Raw genomic sequence first — 6000 nt, 5'->3', positions numbered from 1 at the left:
TTAAGTGATAAAAAGTAAAATAAACATGTTAAATATTTTATTTCACTCATTAATTGGTAAGTGAATCAGTAAGATGTCAAAACCAGCTAAAAAAACAACTTTAAAAAGTCCATACATGGGCCGGGCACAGTGGCTTATGCCTGTAATCCCAGCACTTTGGGAGACCGAGGTGGGTGGATCACCTGAGGTCAGGAGTTCAAGACCAGCCTGGCCAATACGGTGAAACCCTGTCTCTACTAAAAATACAAAAAATTAGTTGGACGTGGTGGTGGGCGCCTGTAATCCCAGCTACTCGGGAGGCTGAGGCAGGAGAATCACTTGAACCCAGGAGGCCGAGATTGTGGTGAGCCAAGATAGCGCCACTGCACTCCAGCCTGGGCAACAGGAGCGAAACTCCGTCTGAAAAAAAAAAAAGTCTGTACACGTAGGTAATCATATTGATATACATGCATACATAAGCAATCAGGAATGTAGAGACGAATTTCCAAATAGCTGGAAAACTAGTAAATATCAACAGAGATCGATTGCAGCTCCTCTAGATGCAATTCATTTGCATTTCTATGGACAAGAACTGTTTGCATTACTATCAGTTTCTTACAACTTTCAAAATTGTAAAATAGGGCCGGGTGTGGTGCCTCTCGCCTATAATCCCAGCATTTTGGGAGGCCAAGGTGGGCGGATCACCTGAGGTCAGGAGTTCAAAACCAGTCGGGCCAACATGATGAAACCCCATCTCTACTAAAAATACAAAAATTACACAGGTGTGGTGGCACATGCCTGTAATCCCAGATACTCAGGTAGCTGAGGCAGGAGAATTGCTTGAACCTAGGAGGTGGAGGTTGCAGTGAACCGAGATGGTACCAGCACACTCCAGCCTGGGTAACAGAGCGAGATTCCATCTCAGAAAAAAAAAAAATTGTAAAATAGCTCAAAGACAGTGAAAGATGGAGATGGCACTAAGGGGTGTGCTAGAAGGAGACCCAATACCCTTTTTGCTCATTTCAAAATCTTTCGCAATGCTTCCTGATGAAAGGGATGCCCTTCTCAGGAACTTCTACCTATGGCTCCTTGACCAGACTGTGCTCTTTTGTTGCAAGGGAAGCTGGGAAATTGAACATCTTCTGCTGGACACACTATATAAAGTAAAATGGAATTCTGTTAGTAAGGAAATTGGCCTCATCTATACACCCACTTGGTGTGTTAAGGGTGTTAGATTGTTTAATAATTTTTAGCATATGTGATTATGAGTCTTCCAGTAGTGCACATCTGTTGTTTTTGATATCTTAGTATCACTCTCTTTTCTGGTAACAGTATCTCAATTTTTCTCTGGGATGTATCCTCTCACCAGTCTCCAAACTCAGGTCCAAGCATGGACACTTGACTCAGGGCTTGATTAGTCAGGATGGTTAATTTAGGAATGGATATAACTCGAGCCAGGTTAATCAGATTCAACTTGGATTTTCATTGCACCAAAACTGCAACTTGCACTAGAAAATAGTAATACTTACGTCTGAAAGATATTTAATCGATCTACTTGGTGCACAAGTGGATTCCTGTATCCTTTGCAATAAGTCCACTGCCTCTCCAAGAGTCTGTGACCACTGGGATGTTTCTTTTTTTCATACATCATTCCTCCTTTTAGTACCTGAGAGCTGAAAGACTGTGGAGTGTGATAGGAAATGCAAATCTGGGCTTCAGTGCCAGCTGTGCAGGTAGAGTCCACCCAGAAAACAGAACCCCATCTCAGTATGGAAAGCAAATAATTTAAGGCAGGGAATTGGTTACACAAGAATGGAACTGTTGAAAAGCTAAACAAGAAGTGGTGAGACAATGCAGAGATTAGCAACAGCAGGAAGCCATCACCACCCTTAGGCTAGAGACTAGATCCAGGGAATGTGCTCTGTTTTAGGAGTCCAGGGACTGTGATCCTCTAACATTTCAGAGGGAGACCAAGTTACCACCAGAAATGCAGCTCAAGTGGTGAGGAGGGGTGGATGGTAAGGGGGCTACTGCCATGCCTGCCTCCCATTGGCTGATCATAGCTGGAAGCTAGGAACAAGGAAGCTTGAGACAGCAGTCTACAGAGGTCAGCAACCCTTTCCATACAACGTACAGCGGGAAAAGCATAATGAGTGAAACTGAAGACATTGGTCTGTTACGCAGGACTGGCTACCTGTCCATATTTCATCACATCCAAGATGCCATTGTTGGTAATAATGCACCATAATTTGTGCATTATTAAGAAAGAAAATTGCCACCAGCTAAATGATGACACCATGCTAAGATTCCATCCATTGCAATGCAACAACAAAGAAATGTTGAAATGTGGAAAATATGCACCTTAAGATTAATAAAATACACTATTTGCTTTGTGATCTTAAGCACATGTGAACCTAATTCATTTCCCCTGTTGAGCCTTGATTTAGACATCTGGAAATTAGGGAGAGTTATACCTACTTCACAGGGTTTTTGTTTTGTTTTTGTTTCCTTTTTCTTTTTTTTTGAGATGGAGTCTTGCTCTGTCGCCCAGGCTGGAGTGCAGTGGCGCGATCTCAGCTCACTGCAAGCTCTGCCTCCTGGGTTTACGCCATTCTCCTGCCTCAGCCTCCTGAGTAGCTGGGACTACAGGTGCCCACCACCATGCCCGGCTAATTTTTTGTATTTTTAGTAGAGACGGGGTTTCACCATGTTAGCCAGGATGGTCTCGATCTCCTGACCTCGTGATCTGCCCACCTTGGCCTCCCAAAGTGCTGGGATTACAGGTGTGAGCCACCACGCCTGGCCTTGTGTTTGTTGCTTTGTGAGACACAGTCTCATTCTGTTGTCCAGGCTGGAGTGCAGTGGCACCATCACACCTCACTGCAGCCTCGACCTCCTAGGCTCAAGTGATCCTCCCACCTCAGCCTCCTGAGTAGCCGTGTCCACAGGTGTGCACCACCACACTCAGCTATTTTATTATTATTATTATTATTTGTAGGGATGCGTTCTCTCTATGTTGCCTGGGCTGGTCTCAGACTTCTGGGCTCAAATCATCCCACCTGACCTCCCAAAGTGCTGGGATTACAAACATGAGACACTGCACCTGGCCCTTTGTAAGGATTAAATCAGCTAGCATGTCTAAGACTGTTAAACTTAGAATAGGAACTTCATCTCTTTTGTTCACTGCAGTATTCCTGGTGCCTAGCACAGTGCCTGGTACATAGTAGGAACCTAAGAAAATTTGGGGGGATGAATTCAGCTGGACTCTGTTCCCCTAAATGAGCATGGTTTCTGGCATATAGTGGGGAGTGGGTATCAATACATGGAAGGTATTATTATTGGAATCAAACATGCTTTGGTGGGGACAAGATCTTTTCTTCTTTCACTAGTGTGGTGTTGACTCTCTTGCAAGGGGGGATCTCCTCTTTTATTTAAGAAAGGTCTCAGTGGGGAGGCCACATGCGTGAATCTCTGGTGGAAAAGATTGTACCACATGGCTTAGTGCACACATAAATAAGTTGTAAACAGAAAAAGTGGTGGTACTAGCAGTGGTGAATGATGTTGGCAGGGAAGGAGGGGAATAAATAAAATGGATGTGAGTGAAGGATGAAGCAAAACAGGAAAGAACAACATTCACGATCTACAGAGCATTTCTGGGGTCATCATTCCCTTAACTCTCACATCCCTGCAAGCGTTGTAGTGTTGTGGGAAGTCAGGGACCCTGAACGGAGGGACCGGCTGAAGCCGTGGCAGAAGAACATAAATTGTGAAGATTTCATGGACATTTATTAGTTCCCCAAATTAATACTTTTATAATTTCTTATACCTGTCTTTACTGTAATCTGTGAACATAAATTGTGAAGATTTCATGGACACTTATTACTTCCCCAGTGAATATCCTTGTGATTTCCTATGCCTGTCTTTACTTTAATCTCTTAATCCCGTCATCTTCTTCGTAAGCTGAGGAGGATGAATGTCGCCTCAGGACCCTGTAATTGTGTCAACTTCACAAATTGTTTGTAGAGCATGTGAGTTTGAATATGAAATCTGGGCATCTTAAAAAAAGAACAAGATAACAGCAATGTTCAGGGAACAAGAGAGGTAACTTTGAACTGGCCGCCGGTGAGCTGGACAGAACAGAGCTACATTCCTCCTCTTTCATAAGCAAATAGGAGAAATATCACTGAATTCTTTTTCTCAGCAAGGAACATCCCTGAGAAAGAGAATGCGCCCTGAGGGTAGGCCTATGAATGGCCCTCTCAAAGCGGGCTTTTATGGTCTTTTATGGTCGAAGCTGAAGGGATGAAATATGCCCCGTCTCCTGTAGCGCTCCCAGGCTTATTAGGATGAGAAAATTCCTGCCTAATAAATTTTGGTCAGACAGGTTATCTGCTCTCAAACCCTGTTTCCTGATAAGATGTTATCAATGACAATGCCTGCCGAAACTTCATTAGCAATTTTAATTTCACCTCATCTGGTGGTCCTGTGATCTCTCCCTGCCTCCATTTGCTTTGTGATATTTTATTACCTTGTGAAGTATGTGATCTCTGTGACCCACACCCTATTCGTGCACTCCCTCCCCTTTTAAAAATCGCTAATAAAAACTTGCTGGTTTTATGGCTCGGGGAACATCACAGATCCTGCGAGACATGTGATGTCTCCCCCGGACACCCACCTTTAAATTTCTCTCTCTCGTGCTCTTTCCCTACCCAGCCGAGAAACTTAGGAAATAGAAAAGAACCCACGTTAAACATCGGGAGTGGGTTCTCCCGATATTGCAGTGTTATTCCCATTTCACAAACGGGACTCAGGCTGAATAGGAAGGGATTTTCTCAAGATGAAACGAGACACAAGGTACGTGGTTAAGTCTACCAGGCTTCAGCCTCCTGAGAAAGTCTGAGATAGGGTAGATTAACTCCAATTTAGAACACCTATAAGGATAGGTAAACACAAAGGTGATAAAAAATTATTGTTAGGAAGTGAGACTGTGGGCAATGAAAGACACACAGATAGCATTGATATTATCTTTTCAAGAGTTTCCCCTGGGCTGGGTGCGGTGGCTCATGCCTGTAATCCGATCACTTGGGAGGTCGAGGCTGGCGGATCACCCAAAGTCGGGAGATTGAGACCAGCCTGATCAACATGCAGAAACCCGTCTCTACTAAAAATACAAAATTAGCCGGGCATGGTGGCGCATGCCTGTAATCCCAACTACTCAGGAGGCTGAGGCAGGAGAATAGCTTGTGGTTCCAACTACTTGGAAGGTCGAGGCTGCAGTGAGCCGTGTTTGTGCAACTGCACTCCATCCAGCCTAGGTGACAGTGAGACGCTGTCAACACATAAAGGATGAAGAAAGGAAGGGAGGGAGGGAGGAAGTAAGGAAAGAAGGAAGAAAAGGAGGGAGGGAAGGGGAAGAGAGAGAGAGAGACAGAGACAGAAAGAAAGAAAAAGAAGAAAGAGAAAGAAAAGAAAGAGAGAGAGAAAAGGAGGAAAGAAAGAATTCCTTTAATTTAGTGTATGGTGTTAAAATGCAACCACACGCTCTATCCCGCAGAGAGAAAGGAAGAGAGGAAGGAAAGAAGGAAGGGAGGGTGGAAGGGAGGAAGGAAGTGAGGGAGGGAGAAAACATTCCTTTAATTTAGTGTATGGTGTTAAAATGCAACCAAAAGCTCTATCCGGCTGCAATCTCCCCGCACAGGAGTGATTTATGCAGTAGTTGGAGGTTAGTCAGAACTCCAGGGTACACCGCAGACACTGGGGCGATGATCCTCCGGCCCATTAATAGGGAGTCATTTCTGACTCACGTGCACTCTCTGCCGTTCCAAGTCGCGCTCTCCTCGGCGCACCCGTCTCGAGGATTCATCCTCTCCAACGGGTGACTAGCACCGCCTACCGGCGGCCCGCCTCTTGCCCGCTTGGCCACGCCCCCGCCCTGGAGCGCAAGGCGCATGATCCCCAATTTTTCTCCGCCCCCGTCTTCCGGCTTCTCGCGACATCCGCCCAGCGGCGGTCGGAGTCTCG

The sequence above is a fragment of the Macaca nemestrina genome, chromosome 10, assembly GCF_043159975.1.
Source record: "Macaca nemestrina isolate mMacNem1 chromosome 10, mMacNem.hap1, whole genome shotgun sequence".
NCBI lineage: Eukaryota > Metazoa > Chordata > Mammalia > Primates > Cercopithecidae > Macaca > Macaca nemestrina.
This window is presented reverse-complemented; position numbering follows the sequence as displayed.